Source organism: Camelus ferus, chromosome 10, assembly GCF_009834535.1.
Source record: "Camelus ferus isolate YT-003-E chromosome 10, BCGSAC_Cfer_1.0, whole genome shotgun sequence".
NCBI classification, from domain to species: Eukaryota; Metazoa; Chordata; class Mammalia; order Artiodactyla; family Camelidae; genus Camelus; species Camelus ferus.
In genome coordinates this window covers 58,518,135-58,531,905 of record NC_045705.1, presented here as the reverse complement: position 1 = coordinate 58,531,905, position 13,771 = coordinate 58,518,135, and the positions used below count along the sequence as shown (strand labels likewise).

At 38.9% G+C, this 13,771-nt stretch overlaps 1 protein-coding gene across 4 annotated transcripts in view; it reads left to right on the top strand.

Moving 5' to 3' along the window:
- The first annotated feature begins 332 nt into the window (after window positions 1-332).
- FAM168A (family with sequence similarity 168 member A) overlaps window positions 333-13,771 on the top strand; it is a 154,875-nt gene continuing 141,436 nt past the window's right edge. Inside the window, exon 1 of one of the 4 annotated variants that reach the window (XM_032489328.1) lies at window positions 333-685. The gene's annotated coding sequence lies outside the window, so the exon portion shown is untranslated. The remainder of the gene's footprint in view (window positions 686-13,771) is intronic. The other 3 variants (XM_032489330.1, XM_032489327.1, XM_032489329.1) reach the window with 3 other exon arrangements.

Below are 13,771 nucleotides of genomic sequence, written 5' to 3'. Positions count from 1 at the left end.
ACTGGGTTTGAGAAGGGTCCGGAAGGAGGGCAGGAGGTTGTAGGGCATGCTGGGAAATGCAGTCCAGCGGCCGGCGGTGGGGAGGTCTGTGTGAGGGTTTGCGCGCGCTCGCTTGTAGAGATTGGAGACGCTGCGAACATCTTTTCTTGGGGATGGGGTCCTTGGGGGTGACCTAACTTCCCTCTTCCGTGGTCTGAATCTACAAAAACCGCCTGCGGATGGTTAGCTTTATGGCTTTATTCCATTGTCCGTAACCGGGGAGGGAGCAGTCCCTTAGCATCGGGCGCGCGGCGGCAGGCGCAGGCCGCGCGCGGACCTGAGCGGGGTATGCCGGGAGTTGTGGTCCCGGCACGCTTAAGCTGTGGAACGTGTCGCGGCGCCGCGCCGGCTCCTCCTTCCCCGCTGTTTTCAGCGGCCCCCCGCCCCTTCCCTCAGCCTCCTCCTCCCTCGCCCGCAGCCCAGCGTCCCATCCCCCCACGCGTCGGGCTCGTCGGCGGCTGCTGCAGAGGATTCGGAGCCGACTCGCTGAGGAGGAGGAGGCTCCTGGTGCCTGCGCGCCATCCGCCACCTCACTGGACACGGGCGAGGGAGCGAGAGTGTCGCCTCTGTAGCCTCCAGAGAAGACAAGGGCATCGTCGCCTCAGCCGCCGCCGCCGCCTGCGTTTTCGCCTGCAGCGGCTTGCCGGTGAGATTCCCCCCCAACCCCCACCCTACCCCGGTTCGCTCGCCCTGAGCCTGAGCTGGTGGTACTGGGGAGAATGAGAGTGGGGGCTGTGGAGCCCCCGCACAGGTTGGAGAAAGGGGGTTGAGGTCGCAGTGGAACGGCGAGCTGGCAGGGGAGACTTGTCCAGGCGCGGGCTGGGGGTGGGGTGAGGGTGGGACACCAGCAGGTTCTGGGGGGAGGGATAAGGGAAGAGGACTTTTAATGGGGAATGACCAGACCTGGGACTGGAGCGTGAGGTTTTCGGGTTGGGGTGGAATTTGGGTGGTTTTGGGCGAGACGGATGATGAGACTGAAGTGGGATGATTTTTAATGGGGGAGGGGACTAAATGAGGGTGGTGGATTTGGGATTGGCCTGGAACAGTTGACAGCTTGGGACCCGGGCTGGGTTGCGTGGTAGAGGGATTATTTCAATAGAGTGAGATTGCAGGGTTGGATAGGACCCTGGGGGTTGAATTTGGGGTGGACTTAGGGCAGGTTGTTAGAGGTGGTAGGAGCTGATGATGAGGGGCTTGGCATGGGTTGAGACCTGAATTTGAAGTGGGCGTTTGTCATCTGGGGGTGGTGGAATTTGTGGAAACTTACGAAATAGCGTGTGTTAGGAGAGCAGAGGAGGTAGAATTTGGGGTTTTCCTGGGGAGTGCTTATGGAGATTGAATAGGAGCTGGTGGGGGTGGGACTTTAACTGAGGGGAGTGTGAGGGTGAGCTGGCAGTAGGGGAGTAAATTACAAGTTAGGCCCCAAATGGGCAGAGAAGGATTGAAATTGGGGTAGGGGAAGCACAGTGGGATAGGATTTAGAGTGATTTTACAACCAGTGAAAGGTGCATGGTGGCTCCCTGGGTACAGGTTCCAGACAGAGGGCATAGAAGATGCTCCTGGGCTGGACTCAGTGAAAGAATAGTGGCAGGTGGTGAGCAAAGTAGGGGGACGTTATCTTGAAGAAAATGTCCCTAGGCCAAGGTAGCAGAGGGAGTTTAGGACAAGGAATATCTGAGATGAACTGGTAGGACTGGAGAGGTGGTTGCTGATAGTGAGGTAGCAGATGGGGCTAATTAAGGAGTGGGAGACCTGGAGTTGTTGGTATGGAGGGGGCAGGGAGGATGGAGAGGGGCAGTTAGCAGTGCTGGGAAGAGGTAGATTGGATAATTCTGGAGGGGAAGGATTGGGATGGCCTTCCAAGAGACAAGAGGTTTAGAGGTTGGACTTAAGTGAACAGCTTTGGAACCTGTGGTTGGGGGATTTTGCTGGGGACAGAGAAGGTATATTAAAGACTCTACTTTCTTTCTTTTTTTTTTTTTTTTTTTTTTTTGGCGGGTTCACAGTGGGGAGGCAGTTAGGCTTATTTATTTATTTTAATGGGGGTACTGGGGATTGAACCCAGGACCTCATGCATGCTAAGCATGCACTCCACCACTGAGCTGTGCCCTCCCTCTCTAAAGGCTTTATTTTCTAGAGGACTTCTTCAGCTGTTTAATCTTTTTGTTTGTTTCATTTATAGTAGTATCATATTTGGAAGTAAATCAACACAAACGGTAAAGTTGAGAGGGGCTTCAATTAAAGTAGAATTGAGGAGGGGAGGATATCTTCTTTTATTCATATATTATAAGAAGAAATTTGAGGGGGGGAAAACCCACTCCCAGACTAAAGGTGGAGAAGATGAAACTGGAATGTAATAGATATCTTTATATATGATGTCTCTGCCTTCTCCTTTCTGCCCTCGCCCAGGTGCATTTAATAATTAGTCCTGAAATTTGATGAGCTTGAGGTAGTTGAGGGAGCATTCCTTGCTTGAGAACGATGAATAAGATTGAAGAATATGAGGCCACATTTAATTCCTAGTCAGGCAACGTGAATGTATGCAGAAAGAGCTTAGGGTTTTTTTTTTTTTTCCTCCTCTTAAAATTGATTGCTTGAAGATTCCATTTATTGGTGTTCTGGTTTACAAGGCAATTAGGTCCATCATTGTATTGCAGGCTAATAATGCTGAGATGAAGCTTGGCACCTCCGCTTTATGTAAACAGAAAGAAGACAGGAAATACGGAAATGTCATAGATATTCATTGGTGAGATGGTTTGGTATTGATGGAGTTTTTCATTTGATTCTCTTCTGATATTACTTGATAAGATTTAAAATAATTGGACTGTATTTCTATAGATTGGATTTTCTTCTAAAGGAATTCAGGTGATCAAAATTCTGTCAGATGTGGCTAAAAAAGCATATAGAATCATTTTCTGTTCTTTTTAGGAGCTGTAAGCACATTGCATTAACTACAAAACAATATCTCCATCTATTGATTAGAAATTTTATTTAAAGCTTAATAATATGCTCATTCTCATGGCAGAATGGTGATGCTGGAAGGTAGAGAGGGGTGTTAATGGAGAAAACATCTTTAGGGAAACAGTTTTCTGGACTTAATTGCATTAACTATGATATGTTAAACATGAAGTGTCTGTTGATTAGAGCTCAGACTGAGAAGAAATGAGGAGGGATGTAAAGAGGATAAAATTGGCACCAACGGGATCAAAATAATTCTTTTTTTGTTCAGGCTTCAGAGTTCAGCTCGTAAACAAACCATTTTCCTTGGCTCTCACAGTTGAGCACATAAAATACCCAATATTTAGAATCTTTTTCTTTTTGATAGTTCCAAAATAGGCAGAATGATCAAAGGTTGGACTTATCATTGGAATTGAAAGTGTTTTGTTATGAGGAACCTGTCTATTACAATAGAAATCAGGTTTGAGCAGTTACCTGTAATTTGATGAGTGTAATCTAATGAATGCATGCATTTCTCCTCATAACTTTAATCTGGAGTTCAGACATTGCTTTTGTGATCTGCAGGCTTGATCTAGAGGTGGGATATTTATATTTAAGCCCTAGCTTTTGAGAGCTCAAAATGAAAAGTGATTGCCTGGGAGAAATGTCTTGGTGGATTTTTTTTTCCCCTTCACAACTGTGTTCACCTGTGCAGTAGAAATGTATATAAAGTGTTTTAGAATCTTTACCTCATTTGATTCTTCCAGTATTGTGGTGAGAAGAGAAGAGCAATGGAAGTATTGGTAGACAGGTACGTTAGTAGAATAAATAGCTTGTGAATTTAGGTGTAGAGGGTCCTGAGTTCGAATCCCCTTTCCACCACTTGATAGCTGAGTGATTTTAGTAAAGTCATTAAAAAACCTTTCATACTTAGTAGTAATGGTTGTACAACATTGTGAATGTACTTACTTCCATTAAATTGTGCAATTAAATATAATTAAAATGGTAAATAAAAAACTTTCATACTTTACAAAGCTGCCAGGGGGAACAAATCAGTTCATGTCCTGAAATAATTTTATGTCCTGAAAATACTGTACATATATGAAATATTTGTTCAGTATTTATTTACTTACTGCTTGCTAAGTGCCAGGGGAAATTATTGTCTGTAGTCCCATTACCCAGCAACACTTCTTATTTATATGTGTATTATATATAAGTATGTAAAATATATATGCCTCAGTATATGTATATAAGTATGCATATGCATACATATGTGGGTAGTCTAGATAGCAAGAGGAAGCCAATTTGCATTTATGGATAATCAGATTATCCAGATGTAAATCAATCATACTTGGAAATAGGGTTTTTTGGGGGGGAGGAAGGGAGTAATTAGGCTTATTTATTTATCTTGATGTAGGTGCTAGGGATTGATCCCAGGACTTCGTGCATGCTAAGCATGTTTTACCACTGAGCTATACCCTCCCCTTGGAAATAGGATTTTAAACACCAAGAATTTTTTGTCGAAGAAATTTGAAATCCAAATTCATTAATAATCTGTTTGAGCTTCAGTTTACTTATTTGTAAAATGGGGCTCAAATGAAGTAATAAATGTGAAAATACTTTTTAAACTGTAAAGGACTATGTAAAAGTTTTTTTTTTTTCCCACCTCCACTTTACAAACCTGAAATCAGGGCACCCCACACAGAGGTGAAAAGCTTGACATAATTGATTTATTGCCTTTCTGAAGGGTTCTTCTCCCAGTGGAGAAGGAATACATATCAGTTCACAGTTTCTCCTTTAAAACTTGAAGATTGTTTGATGTGGGATGGAGAGGGTGCTAGAGGACTTTCTCCTCCTAGTGAATTTATGGGACATGGTTCTACATTAACTGTGCTGGCTTGCTCAAAATGAAACTGAAAAATTGAGGCTTTATTGAAGTGGAGAATGCAGTATACAATGTTTGTGCTTTACTAGCCTGACAAATACAGTCATTTCCCACTTAGTTTTCTACTTGTAACTTAATACAGAGACAGAGTAGTACAGTGAGATGAATTATTTGTGCATATGTAAAAGGGAAATAATACTCAGTTGTTGGGTTGTTCAATGGATTAAATGAGATAAGGACAAAGAACCTGGAACACTGACTGGCACATACATAGTTGGTACTTAATATGATAAATACTACTGTTGTTATTTTTATTTTACTTATGAATTGTTTAGGGCTGATTTTTCCTCCAGGCTGTTCTTTTATTATTCAGTGTTTTCCTGGGCTACATCTCCCCTCACTCATTTTACATGTGGAATACAAATTAATTTTAATATTACCATAGGTAAAGCAAAACAAAGACTGTAAATCCTCAACTGTAACATATTCCAAGGCCAAGGAGTTAGTAGTTCTGTGTGTGGCAAATATGTTTAAGACATCTGTCGAAAAACAAGTATCTATTGAGTGGTTATTAGATGGCAGTAAGGAAGTGCTGGGAGTACGGGATACAAAAATTTAAATTCCCTGCTCTTAAGGAGCTTATAGTTAATCTAGTGTGGAGGCAGACATGTCACACACAACTGTAGCATTGTGGAATCAATGCTACACTGGGAACATGAGCAAGGACCATGGGGAGATGGTGGTTGGCATGACCTGATCTACCTGGGGGAGCAGGGAAAAGAGATGTTTGGAGAATGCTTGAGCTGAGACCTGAAGGATATGTGGATGTGTGGGGACAGGAGAGGTTAAGAATGGCTTATGATATCAACAGCACAGTCCTTTTTGATTTTTCCCTTCCAGTGTTCTTACAGGCTTTACTTTGTACCTCTTTTTTTAAGGGCTTTCTAGCATGTATACCCACTGTAAAACCAAATAAGCAAGTCCCTGGCCAAGCTGTACTGTAATGCTGCTATTCTTTCCATATGCTGTGCCTTCCACCTGGAAAGCCCTCTCCCTATTGAATTCCTTAATCTTTACCTTGTCCATTAGGTGAGCTGTACTAATGTCACAGTTCTTCCCAGTTTGTTTAGCAGGAAGAGGTTTTTGAACCTATTGAAACTAGCTGATATTTGAGAAGAGACTTATTGTTTCTGCTTTCTCAGTAAATGTTGATATTCCTTAGGGTTGGCTCCTTGGCTCACTGGACTTTTTAAGATTCTTTTCTTGAGAAGTTTTGCGCATACTATTGGCTTTAGCTGCTACTGTATGCTGATGACTCTCAAAATCTCTATCTCCAGTTCAGAGTTCTTTCCTGAGCTCTAGGCCTTTATATCTTCCTGGCTATTGGCCACCTTAAACAAATCCTTTTTGACGATCCTCAAATTCAATAGGTCTAAAACAGAACTCATTTTTCCTATCTACTTCTGACCTCTCCCATTTTGTACACTCTCCCAAGAGTTAAAATCATCTCTTCCTATAGTTTTGTCCTAACTTAAAGGCACTATCATTCATCCAGTCATTCAAGATATGAATCTGTGCCAATAGTCTATCTTCTCCCTTAGCTCTATAGCCAAAAATAAATCCTTCCAAGTATTTCTGAATTTTATTTCCCATTTCCTACTATTACCGCCTTAGCTCAGACCCTAATCTTACCTAGACAAGCACAGTAGCCTCCTAGCTAGTTTCTGTATCACCCATCTAGTAAACCTATCTTCCACCCAGCAGCCGGAACATCTACCCAATAGGTGTATATGTCCACATCACTCCCTTACTTAAATCCCTTCATTGGCTCTAAAGTCTGAGCTCCTTAGCATGGCATATTAGGCCTTATGTGACCTGTCCTGATGTACTCCTGCATGAACTCCCATCACTGGTAATACTGAACAGCATAGTTTCTACAGATATCTTATAGTTTCACATCTTTCTTTGCTCATACTGTTTCTCCTTTTATTCATCCCTCTGGGTTGAGTGCATCTCCCCTAAGAAACCTTTCAGAACCTTTAAGGTTGTCATAAGACCCCTTGTTTGTTCACAGGAAGCACCCAGTGTGTGCCTCTGTCATAGGACTTGCCCTGTTTTAGGAAAGTTAACTTTCTGTCTGCTCCTTCACTTAACTTTCTTGGGGACAGGGAGTGTGTTGTAGTAATCTTTGTAGTCCTAGCTCCTGGAGGGTACCTTGCAAGTAGTGAATGATTAATTTTTGAACTGAACCTAGTAAGGAGAGATGACAGACCAGTGGTATGATATTCTAATGAAGGGTAAGGTGATACGTGTTTTTCCAGATGTAGGTTTTTATTTATTTCGAATGGAATTTAGAATTTAATTGGATTGATAAAGGTTTTGATGATGTATAGCACAAGGTTCAAAAGTAGAAGACAGCAAGATGGTATGCTCAGGGTTGGCAAATGCCTTCTGTAAAAAAAAAAAAATATATATATATATATATTTTAGGCTTTGCAGGCTACATACAGTCTCTTATTTTTTTTCTCGTTCTTTCCCTTTTCTCCTCCTTCCCTCCTACTGTGTTTCATTCTTAGCTCACAGGCTGTACAAAAATAGGCCTTGCGTATGCCATAGCTTGACAATCTCTGGTATGTTATCAGAAATCAAACTTAAAGTTATAGAATATTGAAGAGCAAACAGACTAAAAGCAAGTTCACTTTTCTTGTTTTATTTATTGTAAAATTTACTTCTTTAGGCAGTTAGGCATAGCTTTAGTATTGAAAACAATTGTACAGAACCTTTTTTGTCAAACGACTCTGTTTATCTAAAAACATTTTATTAAATGGGCCATTGATTTCTGAAAAAGATACTCTAAGAACACCTTGGTTTATAAGACTCCAAAAAAGCTTTCCCACCTTCCTCTATTTAGGCAAGTGTCTGGGTCCTTTCAGAATATATCCATTTTTATGATGATACAGATTGTGCTTTTTCTTAGATAAAGACATTTTGAAGGAACCCTGGACTAGTATATTTTTCACAGTAAGCTTCAATCCTTGCTTCACTAGAGATTATGATTTGATTTGGCTTCTGATCATGTCCTTTAAACTTGACAGTTTCTGCTGATGCTCATATTTTCTAGCCTCTGTTTTATACCTTTTTTTACATATCCTAGTTTTCTTATGTGTTCTCTTCACTCTTTTATTTTGAATTGATAGCAAAAATCTCTAAATATAGTTACATTATTTACACTTTTGCAAATATAGTTATTTTATTTGATCTACAGTGCATGGGTTGGTCATGTTACATTCTTTTCATTTTAAGGATGAAGAAATCAAGACTCAAGAGGGTAATGCATTTCTGGCCTTAGGACTAGTAAGAGATGAGGGTGGAAAGACAGAAGAGACTTAACATTTGAGTATCTGTAGTAGGCAGTATGCTGGGTGCTTTCTCTCCCGTATATACTTTAATTCTCACATTTACACTGTTTAGGATATTGTGCCCATTTTACCAAAGAGGAAACTGAAGCAACTGAGGCTTGTAGGGATTAAGTAGCTTGTTTTTGGTTACATAGAGAAGAGAAGCTTGTATGAAAAACCTAAACTGCCTTGCTTCAAAGCTCTTGTTCTTTTTACTGTACTGTATATAAAGCTCTCTGATTTTAAATTCTTAGATCAGTATTTTTCAACCTAGCAATGTTGAGGAGTAGTAGCTTGGATACACATTTGAAAATATGCTGCAGTTCTACCCTGACTAGTGCTAGCAGACCTTCTTCAGGTGAGCCTAAGGCAGGTGTGTGTATGGGTGTATGTTTTTATAGAAAATAGAAATTAAAAAATTGTATTGAGGTATGTATAACATATGAAGAAAAGTGCACAGAAAGTATAAGCAGCACTCAGATCAAGAAAGGGGATGTTACCATGGTAACCCATAAATATTCTGACTTCCAATACCATAGGTTATTTTTGTGTTTATGAACTTTTATAAGGTATGACTGGCTTTCTGCACTCCACTTTGTAAGATTTATTTATGTTTTTGTATGTAGCAATAGTTTATTCTTGCTCATTGCTATATAGTGATAGTTCTCAAACATTTTGGTGTCTTCACTCTTACTATTAAAGACCCCAGAGAGCTCTTGTGTGTGGGTTGTATCTATCAAATATTTAATGTATAAAAAATTAAAACTGTGAAATTAAAAACTACTTATTTAAAATAATAAACCCATTAAATATTAGCTTATTTTAGTGAAAATAACTATATTATCCCCCCAAATTAGAAGAATAATATTTTATATCTTTCCAAATCTCTTTACTGTCTGACTGGATACATATCTGCTTCTACATTCAGTCTGTTGCAACTGGTTATTTTCTTTGTGGTATATAAAGAAAATCCAGTCCCACATACTTATGTGGCTAGGAAAGGAAGGAATGTTTTCATTGACTTTTAAGTAATTGTGGATATTCTTTCTTCTTATACTACACCAGAACTTGTCAGCTGATAGTTTCGTAAAGGTCCATTACCTTGTGGAATCTGAAACCATATCAGTGAGCCTTTCATGCTCTGTTACACTAAAGTCCATTGGTCTGTTTTGTACTTTGAATGGATTTTCTACCCATGTGTAATTTTGTATCATCATACATTGGTCATTTGGAAAATGTTGGCTCATTGAGTTATACAGAGCTTCTAAAATGTTGACATTTTATTATATAATGTCAAAAAAATCACATTTGTTAATATCACCACCAGTCTCATCAGACAAGTCTCTAATTTTCGTTTGAAAGCTCAAATTTTATCGTTGGCAACGAATACTGACAGTTATTTTCCTTGAAGTGACAGTCTCACATTGTTCATTTTTGAAAAAATGTCTGCCAAACATCCAAGTCTGAATAATCAGTTTGTCTGACAGTATTTCTTTCAAGTAAAAATGATGTTTCATGGGGGAAAGAAAGCAGCTAGTTCAGCTTGCAACTCAGTTGTGCAAGTGCCTTAGTGTTTCTCCTTGAGCTAACTCTAACGCTTGTTTTTGGTATGCAGAAGTGCTTTATGTGTGTTTCCTATTTCATCACAGAATACTAAAAAGATGTGTAGTTAAGGGCTGAAATTTAATTAAGTTAATATTTTTTGTGGCTTCAGCAAGAACATTCTCTATTTTTTCCTTTGTTTTCTGTTTATTGCAAGTTGCAGTAAAATGAATATAGTTTTTTTTAATACTTGAAAGCAATATAACAGCCAGGAATGGTCTGGGAAGTGAGTCTTAGTAAATAGAGACCTCAATAAACAAATTTAGAATATCTACTAAAACAATCTTTTTTCTCTATAATTATACTTATTTTTATCAAATATAGTCAAATTAAGATTACTTTGTAAATTAAGTCTGATTAATTGATCATATAGTTTTTTTTTAAATTGGCTGTGTTGGATTTTTTTTATTGAGTTATAGTCAGTTTACAATGTTGGGTCAATTTCTGGTGTACAGCACAGTTCTTCAGTCATACACGAATATACATATATTCATTTTCATATTCTTTTTCACCATGAGCTACAAGATATTGAAAATATTTCCCTGTGCTATGCAGTATAAACTTGTTTATCTATTTTATGTATACTAGTCAGTATCTGCAAATTTCAAACTCCCAGTTTATCCCTTCCCACCCTTCTCTGCCCAGCAGCCACAAGTCTGTATTCTATGTCTGTGAGTCTGTTTCTGTTTTATATATAAGTTAATTTGGCTTTTTTTTTTTAGATTCCCCATATGAATGATATCATATGGTATTTTTCTTGCTCTTTCTGACTTACTTCACTTAGAATGACGTTCTCCAGGGACATCCATGTTGCTGCAAATGACATTATGTTGTCATTTTTATGCCTGAGTAGTAGTCCATTGTATAAATATACCACAACTTCTTTATCTAGTCATCTGTTGATAGACATTTAGGCTGTTTCCATGTCTTGGCTATTGTAAATAGTGTTGCTATGAACACTGGGGTGCAGGTGTCATCCTGAAGTAGGGTTCCTTCTGGATATATGCCCAGGAGTGGGATTGCTGGATCATATGGTATGTCTATTTTTAGTCTTTTGAGGAATCTCCATACTGTTTTTTGTAACTGCTGCACCAAACTACATTCACACCAAACTACATTCCCACCAACAGTGTAGGAGGGTTCTCTTTTCTCCAGCAGCCTTTCCAGCATTTATTGTTTGGGGACTTTTGAATGATGGCCACTCTGGTGTGAGGTGATACCTCATTGTAGTTTTGATTTGCATTTCTCTGATAATTAGAGATATTGAGCATTTTTTCATGGGCCTATTGGTCATTCATATGTCTTCCTTGGAGAATTGCTTGTTTAGGTCTTCTACCCATTTTTGGATTGGGTTGTTTTTTTCTTAAGTCGTGTGAGCTGTTTCTATATTCTGAAGATCAAGCCCTTTTCCCTGTCACCTTTTGAAAATATTTTCTCCCATTCTGCAGGTTGTCATTTTGTTTTGCTTATGGTTTCCTTTGCTGTGCAAAAGCTTGTAAGTTTAATTAGGTCCCATTTGTTTATTTTTGCTTTTATTTCTTTTGCTTGGGTAGACTGCCCTAGGAGAATATTGCTGAGATATATGTGAGATAATGTTTTGCCTATGTTTTCTTCTAGGAGGTTTATTGCGTCTTTTCTTAAGAACATTGTCTGTTGAAACTGCAACTAGTTTTTTTTTTCTTCTTTCTGGTGTGGCCATGAGGAATGCAATGACACTATCACAGTTTGGTGTCACTGCCTTAATTTAATACAAGATGGTTTAGTTTTATTTATTAGTATACTTATATTTCTAGGCTTTACTTATTCCTTATTGGGAGAATAGGTGGATTTGTTAAACTTTTACTAAAAATATTGCTTTAAAAGCCAGCATGCTGTTGGTTTTCCCTTGGCTTAGTAGTACCAAAACACTTTTGAGTTGAGCAGTTTAAAACTTTGTCAGGATGTTAGAAAGTTATTGGGCTTGATGCTTATTCTTCACCACTTTGTGGTGAAGGAAAGGTATGAAGTGCCTTTAGAGAAGTGTGCATAGCTGTGATTAAAAGTCTCTCTATCCTCCTACCCTCAGCCTGGAGCATTTGCAGTAGAAAAAGGAAAAGATGCAGATGAAGCCATAGCCAAGTGATCTTGTTGTGTAATGTCTTTGGTTTTTCACTGTGATTGAGCAGAGTACTATGATATTAAGCATTATTTTAATTTTCAGCTAACACCCCTATACAGCCTGGAGCCTTAGTTTGGGGAAGGAGGAGGAGAATTAACATTCATTGTGTGCCTACATTGTGCTAGGCCCTTTATGTGTAGTATCTTATTTAAACTCACAATTATCCTGTAGGGTGGTCATAATTATTTTATTTTACACATGAGAAAACTTAGGAGGCTCAGAAATGTGGAGCCTACTCAGGTTCATCAGCCAGTAAGTGACTAGGGTGGGGTTTATCCCCAGACTTTTCTACCTCCAAAGCCTGTGAGTAGTCTTTCTGTATGCTGTGCTATCTTCCAAGGACAGTATCTCACTGATAACTTCTGTATCCTTGATACCTGGAACCTAGTAGGGCATAGTACTTTTTTGTTGAATAATTGAGTTGGTGCTAAATGAATGAACCAGTTTTTACAGAGTAGGACTGCAGTGTAGATTGGTGCATGCTAAGGTCTGGTCACCATTTATGGTCATGGAGAAAGAATCAGTCTTTAAGATAGACTATCAGACTATTTAAATAATTTGGACATTTAGGAATCAAAGAGATCCAATGGGATGAATTTTCCTTAGATTTTTAAGGAAATAGATAATACGTCTATTTTACCTTTGCTTCCTGCCTTACTTGGGCAAGTTACTTTGCTTTTCTGCACCTCATTTAGATTGCTTCCATGTCTTGACTGTCGTAAATAGTGTTGCTGTGAACATTGGGGTGCATGTGTCTTTTTGAATTAAAATTCCTTCTGGATATATGCATGATTGCTTTTCTAACTCTTAGTTCTTTTCTCTGCTTCCAAGTTATCTCTTTATTAATTTTTTGGTTTTAGATAACATTTTAACTTTTAGATAACATAGTAAATGCTGCAAAGCCAGATTGTATCAGTATTCTGCTTGTGCATTTGATTTTTTTAAGCCTAAATGTAGGATTTAACATATCTATTATGGTGGTGGGATGACTGAGACTTTAAGAAATGTGGGGATTTTAAGCCTTATTAAACCCTTCATAGTTCCTAAGAGGCAATTTAAATTATGGCTTCCAAAAAATATTTAGTCTTAGTAGCAGGCAAAAATAATTATTTATGCATGCATTCGTTTAGTTAACATGGATGTCAGACTCTGTGCTAGGTAGGTTCTGGTACACAGAGATGAGTTAAGATGTGGTCTCTGTCTCTAAGGAGCTCCCTGGTGTAAGGGAGAAGGTATAAACAAATACATTACAGTTCAATGTGTTGTAGATGCTGTAAAATAAGTAGCAGTGTGGAAGATGTTAATGCCTTTTTCAGGGAAGAGGTCTAGGAGGAATAGACACCTCAACTTATTTCTGAAGGAAGACTGGGTTTTGTGTGTGGAAGATTCTGGATTGTAGAGTCACAAAATCTGGATTTGAACCCCACCTCAGCCACTTAAGCTGTCTGATTTGGGGCAAGTTGTTTAAGTTCTCTGAATCTCAGTTTTTTCCACCGTAAAGTGAGGATAATCACATCTATATCTACTTTTGAAAGTTGCGAGGATTTAATATACATGAAAGAACCTCATTAATGTGGTAAATAAATATTATTAATCACACCAGAAAAGAGAAAAAGATTGGGTATGTTAGTGCGTAAATGTCATTTATGAAGTGTTAACACTGTAAGCATCATGAATTAAGGCAAAGAATTTTAAGTCCAGAATTCACAAAACTTTGGTTCTGTGCTGTTATGGAACATACTACTTAAGATG